This window comes from Balaenoptera acutorostrata, chromosome 13 (genome assembly GCF_949987535.1).
Source record: "Balaenoptera acutorostrata chromosome 13, mBalAcu1.1, whole genome shotgun sequence".
In the NCBI taxonomy this organism is placed as follows: Eukaryota; Metazoa; Chordata; class Mammalia; order Artiodactyla; family Balaenopteridae; genus Balaenoptera; species Balaenoptera acutorostrata.
The window spans coordinates 78,505,424-78,519,655 of record NC_080076.1 but is presented as its reverse complement, the minus strand read 5'-3'; the positions used below and the strand labels follow the sequence as shown (position 1 = coordinate 78,519,655).

Here is a 14,232-nt window from a genome sequence, read left to right as displayed (position 1 = left end):
AGGAAGAGCAAACCAGGCAAAAGGGAACAGCAGGTGTGAACACCCCAGGACAGGACCATCCTTGGGGAGTTTGAGGAACAGCAAGGAGGCTGTGGCTCGAGCAGAGTGAGGAAGAGAACAGAGGTAAGGGGTGCGGACGAGAATACTGGAGGCCACAGGAAGGACTCTGGGCTTCAGCTGTGATGGTGGTGATCTGAGGGCTTGGGACAGAGGAGTGACAGGATCTGGCTTATGCTCTGAAACAGCTCCGGCTGCTGGGTGTAGAATGGACTGAGAGGCAGGGAGAAGAATGCTGCGATGACCAGCCAAGAGATGGTGGGGCCTGGGACCAGGGGCAGCAGTGGAGACGGTGGAAGCTGGTGGGATTTGGGATAGAAGTTGAAGGTCGAGGTGACATGATTGTCTGATGGGCACCACCCTGATCCAGGCCTTGCTGTCCGCCACCTACGGCAGCTGCTCCCACCCACCACCGCAACAGGGAAAACAGCTGTCAAGACTTCTTTTTTTTCAGAGAATGAAAAAAATAGCCAACAATCTATGAACTCATCAATACAGAACCCCGCCAATCTGTCCATCACCCAGGCTCCTGTCGATAACTCCATCTCGGGACTGACAAGGCGGGAGGGAAGAGGGGAAAATGAAATATTTATAATTTCTTAAGGTACAAAGCCCTTCCCCAAGGCGATGTTCTCAGGTTCAAGCACATTAGGGCTTTCGTCATGGAACAGTCTCCCTGACTCCTGCCACCATCTTGCTAGGACAGAAACACCCAATGGAAGGGGAAAATCCTAAAAGACATTTCGAAGCAAAATTCTTTAATTTTGAACCGAGACTTTGGGGTCAGATTCATCGATTTCCATGGCCTGCTGGCTGTGTGACCAAGGGCAAATTACTTAACCTCTCTCGTCTCAGATTCCCATCTGTAAAATGGGGACAGCAACAGTACCTATCTCATGAGGTTCTTAGGAAGATAAAGTGAGATGATATTTGTGAAGTACTTTACACGGGGTACAGCACGTGGGGAAATCTACTATAACAAACATTTCCTAGGTGCCTATTTGATCTGATTCTTAAGGGTAAATAGGATACAGCCACGGAAACTGCAGATCAGGCAAGAGGAACAGCCTGGGCAAAGGCCCTGAGGGTGTGAAGGAGAGTGGTTTTGAGGAGCTGTGCAGAGCCTTCTGGGGGAGATCAGACAGACGTAAGTAAATAAATTCCTCCCCTACCACTGGAGACTATAAGACTAGGCAATCCAGCATGTAGGAAGGGAGGTAGGACTTCCCCAGTTTAGGATGAGGAAAGACAGATTCTGGGCCTGGTTGCTCTGCCAAGAAGTGAAGGTGCCCTGCAGATATATAGGGAGTTTGTGAATGGGTGGGTTGGATTCTTCTTAACCTCAGGTGTTGCAATTAAGCTGACCATTCTCAATTCATAGGGTGTGTTACCACCATTTATTCATGCAAGGCTCTCCTTTGCTTTTTATTTTATTATTATTTTTTATTTTATTCTTGTATTAGTCACCTACTACAGCAATACTGCTGCATAACAAACAACCTCATAATCCCAGAGGCTTACAACAACAAATTTACAATTTTTTTTTCATACATGGGGGGCTGCAGGTTGACTGATCCAGTGGTTTGGCTGATCCAGGCTGAGCCCAGCTGGGTCAGGTTGGCTCCAGGCTTCCTGATGGGCACAGGTCTGCTCCATGGGTCCCAGACTGAGTTGGCAGCAGCTGCCTAGAGCGTGAGTTTATCATGGCAGATCATAGAAGTGCAAGAGAAGAGGGCAAACCCAAATGTGCATTTAAAACCATTGTTTGCGTCACATCTTTTAACATTTCATTGGTGAAGTCACATGACCAAATTCAAAGTCAAGGGGCAGAGAAGTTCTCTCTACCACATTGAAGATAGCAAGGTGGAGAATTATAATTCCATAACAGAAGGGAGTGAGGATCGAGAATAATGATCCAATCTACCCCAATTCCCCATTCACAATTTCTTTTTCCTCCCTACTGCAGGCACCTACTCTTATGTATGTCCAATAGATAGATACATACATACATACATAGACACATAGAGAGATAGAGACACCAAGATATACATACAAATATATATATAGTCATTAAAATTCTAAAGTATTACTTTTTATTTTATTATTTACAATAAAATATTGTTTTAAATAAACTTTGGTGGGACTAATTTACATTCAATAAATTCAGGTACTTGTTTTGATTATCTAGTTTGATGAATTTTAATAAATGTATATACTCGTGTAACCTCCATAATCAAGACATAGAACACTTCATCATCGAGAAAAAGTTCACTTGTACCTCTTTGGAGTCAACTCTACCACCCCTGCCCCCAGCTTTCTTTCTGCCTCTGTAGATTAGGTTTGACTGTGCTCAACTTTCATATAAATGGACCCATCCTACTGCATGTAGTCTTTTGTGTCTGGCCTCCTTCATTTAGCATAATGCTTTTGAGATTCATCCGTGTTGTGGCCTGAATCAGCAGTTCATTTCCTTTTCCTTGCTGAGTAGTACTCCACTGTATGAATGTACCACAGTGTATTAATCCATTCAGCTGTTGAGAGACTTTGGTATTTTTTTAATTTATATAAGTGATAGGGCTTTACACATATTACTCTGTTTCTTACTTTTTCATATAAAATATTCTATGGCCATCATGTTGCTAATGTGTAGCTCTGCTTTGCTTTTCTGGCTGCTGCAGAATCATCCACACCTTCCTGCACCTCATTTCCTCTGTCCATTCACCTAGTGAAGGACGGTCAGCTTGCCTGTTTGCCAGCACTAACAATGCTGCAATGAACAGCCTCACGCAGGTGTTCTTATATATCTGCGTGACTGGTGCTCTGGGGTTAATACCCAAGAATTGGATTTCTGCAGTATGATGTATGCAAACATTAAACATCATAAAATACTGGCAAACTACTCCTCAAACTGCCCACCAGCATGCATCAGGGATTTCGTTCTCCCACATGCTCACCAGCTGTTGATGTTCTCAACTTTCTGGTTTTTACCAATGAGATAGAAATACACTCCATACCATTTAGGTTTAGTGTGTTTCTCAGATTACTGTTGATTCTTTTCTAGTATACTTATCCAGACTTACTGTCAAGGTTGTGAACTGGGCAGCTTTCCTTTTTTCTTTTTTTTTTTTCTGGAACAACTCATATAATACAAGAAGCATCTGCTTCTTAATATTTGTAGAACTCACCTGTAAAACCATCTGGGCATGGTACTTTTTTCCTTATGGCAGGATGAGGCATTAACACCCTTGATCCCATATTTTGCTCTTCCTGGGGAAGCCTGGATATCTTGCATGCTACCTATCAGATACACATGAGCCAAAGAAGATAATGTTGCAGCTGGGTGGAGGAGGAAGGGACAAGGGAAGGGGGAAACCAGGGATAAGGGTAGTCACTGAGCCTGGGATTCAGAGATGCAATGGTGTACAATATAAAAGCAGGCTTTGGGGCTTCCCTGGTGGCGCAGTGGTTAAGAATCCACCTGCCAATGCAGGGGACATGGGTTCGAGCCCTGGTCGGGGAAGATCCCACATGCCGCGGAGCAACCAAGCTTGTGCGCCACAACTACTGAGCCTGCGCTCTAGAGGCCGAGAACCACAACTACTGAGCCTACGTGCCGCAACTACTGAAGCCCGTGTGCCCATAGCCTGTGCTCTGCAACTGCAACAAGAGAAGACACCACAATGAGAAGCCCATGCACGGCAATGAAGAGTAGCCCCTGCTCACCACAACTAGAGAAAGCCCATGCACAGCAACGAAGACCCAATGTAGCCAAAAATAAAATAAATAAATTTAAAAAAAAATTTTTTTAAAGCAGGTTTTGTTCAGATTAGAAGTGACAAGGGAGAGAAAAAAGGGCTGGGACTCTGTGTCATGTCTCTGTGCGTGTGTGTGTGTACCTAGTGACTCTTGGTATACCCAGTCATACATGGTGTATATGCCCATGTACATTATGCTCAATGTCTATTTGCATAGACATCATACTTGGCACATGTACATTTCCATACATCCACATAGGCACACACCTACCTGTCATTTTTACCAGGGCCTATTTATACAAGTTCTGTGAAGTGTGTGTGTGTGTGTGTGTGTGTGTGCATTTTACAGTCGATTATTATTTACCACTTGCATAATCTGAATATTACACTGTGTTTAGTGCATTTGTATCTATTGTGTTATTGGTAAAGATTCTGCACACAGGATATGGCTGCATGTGTGTGTGCATGCATGTGTACATATGTGTATGATGGGAGGGTATTACATAGAACACGTATTATTACATAAACTGAGAATCTCATTATGTGAGTTTATTTGTTAAACAAAACACATTTAACAATTGTGTTTGTGTGCACACAAAAATGTGTATGTGTATGTGTGTGTGTGTGTGTGTGTGTGTGTGTGTGTAGGGAGGTGTTACCCCTGTGTTTATTTCCACAGACCACACACTGCATTTGCAAGTTGCTGTCTGTCTGTTACACCCACACAGCCTTCCCTGCCCCCTCCCCAAGCCTGTTTGTAAAGACACCGGCATAATGTGGATGTGTGTGTGAATGTGTGTGTGTGTGTTTGCCTTTTATTTTGCTCACTGTTCTGTGACAACAGAATGCTTTCCCCGCTTACCTCCTCTTCCACATTGCAATCCTTTGGGGGATATCAAGGGCAAGCCAGAGAAGGGTTACCTGGAGAAAAGGGTTGCTAAGCAACCAAACCCCCACCACCCCGGAGCACCACCAACCCAAAACTCCGTTCCAGGCCTGCAACCAGATTAGCATATTAATGAGGCTGTAATTTCCCCCGAATTGTCTGCTCCTACACACTCAACTCACAGCACACTGGCCCAGGAGTTTGCTATGCAAATAAACTGGTTTTACAGACTGCGACTTAATTAACTCATCAAGTTCATCCTCCTAACAGAAAAGGCAGACGAACTACAGATTAATGAACCCGTGTTTGCTCGCCCCTCTCTCTCTCTCCCCTGCCACGGCGAGCCGCCTTTCTCTTTTTATGGCCCGTTTCTCTTCCTTCTCCTCCTGAACCAGTAGCTCCCAAAACCCACCTGGGGTTCTCTTCCACATTCCTCTGGCATTTCCCAAGCCAAGTCTGGTGCCCCCCACCCCCTAAGTGCCCCTTCTTTCTCATCCCTGCCCGGAGCCCCTAGTCCCCTCACCCAGCTCCAGGGATCAAAGCCTCACACCATCAGATTCCTCAACCCGGCAGACAACTGGAAACAGGGACGCTGTTCCTTTAACGAGAGAAAGAGTGCCGGCTTTATTTTTGACACACGATTCATAGTTTAGCCCCAGCCCTGATATTCAATCAGCTGAATACAGACTCTGGAAGAAGAGGCATTCTCCCTGCCTGCGTGTTAATTAGAAACACTAGTCCTGGCTGCTGCCCACACTAATCAACTTTCTCCAGTCTTGATGGAAGACACACACACAGGAGGGGTCTCTGAAACACTTGGTGGAGAAGTTCTCAATGCCTGGGATGCAGGAAGCCCCTCAGGAGGGAGTAGCTTTGAACACTGGACCATTTCTCCTTAAATCCTTTTTCTTTTCTCTCTGCATTCACCCCTCACTGAGGCCTGGGGGTAGGATCACCTCCTCCAGGAAGCCTTCTCTGGTTTGGTGACATTCAATAGGTGGATCTAAACTGGAAGAGAGCCCAATATTGGATGATCACGGCATTTGCACCCCCCCAAATCCCTGACCTCCATACAAGACCTTCCACAACTTCTCCAGCTCCATAGATAATCTGCTTAATAAACTTCTGCCCCCTCCCCAGACTTCCCTGTCCAAGTTCAGGTGCTATTACTTCTCACATGAATTGTTGCACCCATGTCCTATATCAGTTCTCCGTGCCTGCTGCCTTATTTCTTTCCAACCGTCCTTCACTGTGCCACCAGAGAAATAAACCAGACCCTCCCCTACTCAAACACCTTTGATGGCTCCCTGTGGCCCTCAGGACAAAGTCCAAATGTCATATAGCATTCAAGGCCATCTATGATCTGGCGCTACCTAACCTCCCTCAGATTCTCCCCACACCCCAAATGTTTGTGGTTCTGACATATAAGTGAATGTAAGACTCACCTGACACCTTTGTGAAAATACAGATTCCTTCCCCATCCCCCTGAGACTCTGCTGCTGTAGGTCTGGGGTGGGCCCAGGAATCTGCATCTTTAGCTTGTATCCGTGGCGACATGGTTACGGGTCGTCTTTGGACAACTCTATAAGAGACCCTGTCCTGTGAGCTGAAATTCCCTCCCGCCTCCACCTGGCCTAAGCACTGGCTCGGGACTGGCCCGCTGACGTCTCCTGCCTGGCGCTCCTCCGCTGCCTGGAAGGAGTAAATGGGGACCTTTCCCCCAGATCCCCCAGCCCCGTGGGTCCCCTCACTCCTGCCTGTGAGCGGTGGGCTCCTGTGAAGCCCTTGGGGCAACTGTGTGTAACTTTATTGCCTAGTTCTGGGGACAGGCGGGTGGTGGGGGGATTGTTTTTAACTGTCCTTCCAAACCAGGAAAAATAAATTCTCCCCAATGGTTGCTCTTACTGTCAATCAGTTAAGATCTTGAGTGCAAATAAAAAAGAATGTGAGTTGTAGAATCCAACTCCTTGGGTTTGACCACCTCCCCCCCGCATCTCACCATTCACTTGCTGTGTGACCTTGGGCAAGTAAATTCCCCTCTCTGTGCCTCATTTTCCCCATATGCAAAGCAGGAATGTTGATAGTTCCACTTCGTAGGAGTAGAAACACGATTTTAAAACATCCACATAAAGTACTTGAGACACCCAGTTAGTGGTTGATTACTAACTGTTGTGTTCACAACTCACTGTTGCTGGTCAGACTCCAAGGGGCACGCTCTTTGCTAACCAGATGTTTTGGTTTTGGTTTTACTCTCAGGTCACTCCCGGCAACACGGTGCCTGGAACATAGTAGATGGTCAGCCAATGCATTTTTAATTAAATTGGAAAGTAAACAGTTCAGGGGATGCAGAGAAGCTTCCTTCAGGCATCCAGGAAGTTCTCACCCTCACCTGCACACTCACACAGAGACAGACACACACACGCAAAGACACACACAGATAGACACACATAAAGATAGACACATTTATACACACACACACAAAGACATACAGAAACACAGAAAGACAGACACATAGACAGACATGCTCAGACACACACAATACAGACAAGTACTCATGCACACACGCAAAGACACACAGACACACAAAGAAGACAGACACACAGAGACATAGATACACATGGACACACAGATTGACGCACACAGGAACACTCTCCCATGCACATGCCTGCACGCGCACGCGCACGCGCACGCAATTCCAGTCCCTTCTATTCTCTCATGCCAGAATCAGAGGCAGCAGCCACAGAAGCAGCTGCCTCCCCATCTCTATAACAAGCCTGCATTTATTTGAAGCGTGTCAGGAGGTCATTCCTCAGCTAAACAGTGTCATTCCCATCCTTTCGGTCCGCTCCTAGGACCTATTCCACGATCCATTCATCATGCCTGTATCTCCAGCCGCAGGGCCTCCCATGGACGCCGGCCCCTTCCGCATAGAGGGGTATAGCCACAGCCACTCCTGGGGGGGCTGGACTCAAATCCTGTCCCCCCCCATCTCAGGGATTACTGCCCCCACTTTACAGATGAGAAGGTGGAGGCTCGGAGAGGAGAAATGCATTTGTTCATTCATTCATTCATTCAAGATTAGATGGACCCACTTGGAATTGCCGTTTTTGCAAGGTCAACAGTAGTCAAATATCAGCAAATTCAAACGGTGCATCCTAATATCCAATGAGTGGGTCCCTCGTGCCGGATACCAGGCTAGGTCTGGAGATACAGAGATGGACCTGGAACCGACACTGTAGTAGGTGAGATAGGGGTGTGGACTTGTAAGGAGTAGCAGGTGCTGTAAAGAGCGCAGGGCAAGGGGATGAGGTGTGATAGGAAGGGGTGGGAGCTGCTCTAGACAAGGATCAGGGAGGACCTCTCTGGAAAGGTGACATTTGAGCCAAGGTCTAACTGAAGCAGGGCTGAGCCCCGTGAGTATCTAGGGTTAGTGGATTTTTTTTTTTTTTTTTTTTTTTTTGGCAGCACCGGGTCTTAGTTGCGGCACTCAGGATCTTCCTTGCGGCATGCAGAATCTTTAGTTGGGGCATGCAAACTCTTTGTTGCAGCATATGAGATCTAGTTCCCTGACACAGGGTCGAACCCGGGCCCCCTGCATTGGGAGCGCGGAGTCTTAGCCACTGGGAAGTCCCTGGGGCTAGTGGATTTAAAAGCAGAGGGAGGGACTTCCCTGGTGGCTCAGTGGTTAAGAATCTGCCTGCCAATGCAGCGTACACGGATTCCACCCCTGGTCCAGGGAGATCCCACATGCCGCTGAGCAACTAAGCATGTGCGCCACAACTACTGAGCCTGCGCTCTAGAGCCCATGAGCCACAACTACTGAAGCCCACGCGCCCTAGCGCCCTCGCACTGCAACAAGAGAAGCCACCGCAATGAGAAGCCCGCGCACCTCAACGAAGAGTAGCCTCCGCTGGCCACAACTAGAGAAATTCCGCACACAGCAATGAAGACCCAACGCCGCCAAAAATTAAAAAAAAAAAAAAGCAGAGGTAACAGCCAGTGCAAAGGCCCAGAGCCAGAAATGTGCAGGAGTGTGATGGGCAGCATGAAGATGGGAATGGCAGAAGCAGAAGGGGTGGGAGGAGAGGGATGGGGAATGAGGGCAGTGGGCAGGGAGGAGGCCGGTCACATAGGCAGCTTGGATTTTATTCAAGTGTGATGGGAGCCGCCATCACCGACAGCTCCCAGAAGGGAAGTGATAGGATCTGACTTACACTAGAAACATCACCACCTCCTGGGTATATGTTCAAAAGAACTGAAAGCAGGGATTCAAACAGATACTTGAACGTAAATGTTCATTGCAGCCCTATTCACAGTCACCAAAAGGTGGCAACAACCTAAGTGTCCGTCAACAAATGAATAAACAGATGTAGTCGGGCCAGACAATGGAATAACATGGAGCCATAAAAAGGGGTGAAGCGGGCTTCCCTGGTGGCGCAGTGGTTGAGAATCTGCCTGCCAATGCAGGGGACACGGGTTCGAGCCCTGGTCTGGGAAAATCCCACATGCCGCAGAGCAACTGGGCCCGTGAGCCCCAACTACTGAGCCTGCGCGTCTGGAGCCTGTGCTCCGCAGCAAGAGAGGCCGCGATAGTGAGAGGCCCGCGCACTGCGATGAAGAGTGGCCCCCGCTTGCCGCAACTAGAGAGAGCCCTCGCACAGAAACGAAGACCCAACACAACCATAAAATAAATAAATTTAAAAAAAAAAATGATCAAGTCCTTTAAAAAAAAAAAAAAAAGGGGGTGAAGCACTGACACAGGCTACAACCTGGATGAACCTCAGAAACATGACGCTAAGTGAAAGAAGCCAGACACAAAGGACAGATGTTGTATGATCCCACTTACACGAAGTATCTACAATAGTCAAATCCATAGAGACAAAGAGGAGAACAGAGGTTACCAGGAGCTGGGGGAGGGCGGGGGCGGGGGAAGTCATTGCTTAAAGGGAACAGACTTCGCATTTGGAGTGATGAAGTATTGAAAACAGATACTCGTGATGATGGCATAACATCAATGACACTGAATTGTACCCTGAAAAATGGTTAAAATGGCAAGTTTTAATAATAATAGCAATTTTTTAAAAAAACACTTTTGGGGACTTCCATGGCAGTCCAATGGTTAAGACTCCACGCTTCTGCTGCAGGGGGTTAGGGTTCTATCCCTGGTTGGGGAACTAAAATCCCGCAGGCCACGCGGAGCAGCCAAAATAAATAAATAAAAAACACTTTTGGGTAGAGAATGAAAGGGGCAAAGATGGCAGTGTGAAGGCTACTGCCTTTGTCCAAGCGAGAGACTGTAGTGACCAGTCTCAGCAACCTTATTAGAACCAGGGCTCAAACCCAGGTCTTTGCCCCCCACACCCATCCCTGTGCCAGAAACTTCTGGCCTCGGGGACTTCAGGAGTAGAGCAGTGGCTGAGAATGTGGGTTCCAGTTCTGGGAACCTGTGTTCAGATTCCAGGTCTGCCCCTCCCAGCGTGTGACCTTGGGTTCATGACCTTACCTCTCTGGGCCTCACTTGTTTCATCTGTTGAGTGGGAATCATAATAACACCTACTTCAGGGGTTGTCAGGAGGATTCCTTGGCATAAGGTAAGTAAAGGTTTGTCCGCTGCCTGGTAGCAGAAAGTCCTCCATAAACACTAGTGAGCAGGGGTCACTGTGCCAGGCCACGGATCACCAGCCCCGGATTCCCTCCTTCCTTCTCCCTTTTGCTCCCTGCTCCTCTTTCCCTCACCTCTCACCCACTTTCTTCTTCTTTTCTCATTTCCTCCTCCTTTTATCTCCTCCCTCCCAGATGGGCTTCATGGGCGGGCAACCTGTGAAGTCCCGCAGGGCCCCGCACTTGATTTGATGCTCTGCTGTCGCCATCATGAAATTCTTAATAATTGTTGAGCAAGGGGTCCCTCATTTCCATTTTGCACCAGCTGGTCCTGCCACCCGCCTGTCCAGACCCTCTCCCAAGAAGAGTACCACTTTGCCCATCTCTGGTTTGCAGGAAAGTTCTAGAAAGTTCTTCCTAGAACTCCCGGCCAGAAGGAGCTGGACACAGTAGGTCGCCCCAAGTCCTATTCATTTCCGATTTCATGGCTCATTCCCTATTTTAAAAGTCTTCTCTGGAAGAACAGAGAAAGCAGGGGGTGGGGGTTGAGAAGAAACAAGGACATTACTCCAGATTCCCTGTAGCTCCTTCCAGAGATGCTGGGTACCTTGGGGGCAGGGGTAGTGAGGAAGAGAAAGACAGTTGGCATAAGGAGATGCCTCAAAGGTCCTCTTGTCTGGAGACAAGAGTAAACTGAGTGCATATCAAAATCACCAGGAAAAAAAAAAAATCACCAGGAAAACAGATTGAAAAAGAGGGTTCTCCAGCCCCACCACCTCCAGGGGGTTTCTGATGACTCCACTGCAGGTAGATAAAATCCAGACTCCTCGAAGGACGCCACGCCATCTGGCCCGTGCCCACACCATCCCCTGCTAACAACCTCTTATCCAGCCCCTACCTCAGCGCTCGTCTCTTCTGTCAGGAATGCTCTCCCTGGATCTTCCCAAGGCTGGCTCATTTGTCTCAGCTTAAATGTTAACACCTGAAGCCTAAATATAAAGCGGGTCTGCCGCCCCTGTTGCTCTCCATCAATGACCTGAGTTGGTTAACTTTGGAGCACTGATCACAACACAAAGAAGGTACCTTATTTATGTCTTATGGCCTGCGTCCCCAACTAGAATGGGAGCTACGTGGGAGCCAGGATCTCTTCTGTCCTGTCACTATAGTGGCCTCACTGCCAAGCCCAGTCCCTGGCACATAGTAGGTGCTCAATAAACATCAATTGCATACATGAATGAATGAGTCTGGGTTTTCAGCAAATGCCCCCGTGATTCTGATGCGTCCAGTCTGTGGGTGTTTGGGAGCCAGCAGTCTGGTTTGGTCACTGTTGGAATCCCCTCTATATCCTGTCAACCTTTTCTTGCACACCCTCCATGATGGAGAGACTCATTTCTTCTTTCAACAGACCTAACAGTTGGCAGGATTGACCTTCTGTGGATACTAAATCTGCCTCCCCATTACTTCCACCCACCGGCCCTTATCCAACCCTCAAGTCCCCTCTGAACAGACCCAATTCCTCCATCAAACCATAGCCCCTCAAAAACCTTCACCTCCCAAGACTCTTCAACAAGTCCCATTTCTAAGTTTCCCTTCTCCTGAGGGAGGACTAGGATTTAGTTGAAGTAAGCCTGTTCTGGATTAGACACTTCCCATTTATTATTCTTTGACATCTGGCTTCATCTCCAAAATGTTCCACCATGAACTTGGATTCCTTCCATAATCAGGGAGAAAAGTATTCAAGAAACAACCCTATTCAAACTAACAGGCATTTATGGGCGATCTCTCTCCTCCCACATCACACCACCCCTAAAACTGAAAACACATTTCTTTATGGTCTAGAAGGATAATAAGTCATGAGAAGTGAAAGTCACAGAAAATGCAGGGATGAAAGGATTTTTCTTCAAGATGCTAGTCTGGTTCCAAAGAAGAAAAGAAAATGTGTGTCCTTGTCTGTGAAGTCCACTCAGGGGGTCACAGACCGTCTTTATGACAAACCTCAGGTCAGCTCGACCAATCAAATGTTTGGTTCTGTAAAAGACAGAGTAAGGGACTGTTGCTTCCAATTCAGGAATTTTCAGCACCAAGTCCTAGCTGTGTTGTTAGGAAGAGCGTGTTAATCAAAACAGGGCTGGGTGCAAATTCAGAAATGTCTTTCTGACCATTTGGAAATTGTTCATGCGGGTGAGAGTAGGACCTCAGTTCCCAGAAACCTCTGTGGGAAGGTCTTGGAGTGAGTTAGGTTTGGAAGTTACATCAAGTTCTCCCTGGGAGGCCACAAGTCTAGTGTCATCCAAGGAGACTCCCAGGGTGCTAAGGGGTGAGGACTCTGGAAAACAACCCATCCCTACCCCCAGACCATTTTCTAGAGCTTTTTTTACCAAGATTTCAAGAGGTGAAAATCAGCTTTTGTCAACATGCCAGAGAAACAACTGGAGTGTTGGCTTGTCAGGCAGTAGAGACAGTCGCTCTCGGGAGCTGTGGCTTCAGAGAGGAGGCCAGAGGAATAGCTGCCCAGCCTCCCTCTGACCTCCTGCCAGGGATCCCCCTGGCCAAGCCCAACCTGAAGTCAGAGGGAAGAGAGCCCAGGGATGCCGTGTCTCCACGGGTCAGCCTCCTGGAACACAGAGCAGGTGGAGAAGGATGGAGAATGAATCCAGAGGAGCAAGAAGACCCCCACACACACACATTCTAGCTCTGCACTTAGGACAGTGTTTAGTACATAGTTGGAGCTCAACAAATATTGGATGAAGGAATGAGTGAGTGACCCTTGATCCAGCCCAGTCTAGGTACCTTGCATTTTTCTACCTTTGAATTTTTCTTCACACTAGTCTCTTCTCTCTGCTTCCTCTCTAAGTCATACCTCCATCCTTCATAGCACAACTCCCCCTTTATGCCGAATGAAAGGATCCAGATACAAAAGAATGCATACTGTATGATTCCATTTATATAAAAAAAATTTTAACGCAAACTTATCAGTAGTGACAGAAAGCAGATCCGTGGTTACCTAGGGATAGGGAGGAGGGGAAGAGGAGGAAGAACGGATTACCAGGGGACGTGAGGTGACTTTCAGAATGTTGGATATGTTCACTACCTTGGTTGTGGTGATGGCTTCAGTGGTGTATACATACGTCAAAACTCATCAAATTGTACATTTTAAACATGTGCAGTTCATTACACATTGATTTAAAGAAAGCTAAACAAAAAAAAACCCAATTCCCCACAAAATCTTCAGATTCCCCACCTCCCAACAATGCCTGATCACTGATTGTTGGCACTTTGGCATTCATTCATTCAGTAACTATTAACTGAGCACCTACTATGAGCCACACACTGGGCTGAATGCTATGGACAATCCCCAGCCCACAGTGAGCTCAGAGCCCTGTGGGGAAACAGACAAGGGGGTTGTGGGAGTATAAAGATTCCTGGAAAGAAACACGTCCAGGAGGATGAGAAAGGTGAGATAGGCAGGTGTCAGTGGGGAAGGAAGAGCAGTCAAAATAAAAGGCTCAGAAGGGAGAGAGCATGCTGGCAAATCCAGTCAAAGCTCAGGACAGGTGGAATGTAGGGAGGGAGGAGGGAAGAGGTGAGGCAGACAGGGCGCCAGGGGCTTGGAAACCAACCAGAGCATTTGGGTTTTGTCCTGGCAGCAATGAGGGAGCACCTGGAAGGTTTTTTTGTTTTTGTTTTGTAATTTATTTATTTTATTTATTTATTTTAGGCTGCATTGTGTCTTCGTTGCTGTGCACGGGCTTTCTCTAGTTGCGGAGAGCGCGGGCTACTCTTCATTGCGGTGCATGGGCTTCTCATTGCGGTGGCTTCTCTTGTTGTGGAGCAGGGGCTCTAGACACGCGGGCTTCAGTAGTTGTGGCACACGGGCTTAGATGCTCCGCGGCATGTGGGATCTTCCCGGACCAGGGCTCGAACCCGTGTCCC

The 14,232-nt window shown here is 47.6% G+C and overlaps 1 long non-coding RNA gene across 1 annotated transcript; it reads right to left on the bottom strand.

Annotated features, from left to right (window-relative positions):
• Window positions 1–1,566: 1,566 nt before the first annotated feature.
• On the bottom strand, window positions 1,567–5,282 carry LOC102997930 (uncharacterized). The gene is made up of 4 exons (XR_450067.2): window positions 5,222–5,282; window positions 4,675–4,733; window positions 3,243–3,354; window positions 1,567–1,742 (listed from the first exon to the last, which is right to left on the bottom strand). It is a non-coding gene; the product is annotated as an uncharacterized LOC102997930 (long non-coding RNA).
• Window positions 5,283–14,232: the final 8,950 nt, after the last annotated feature.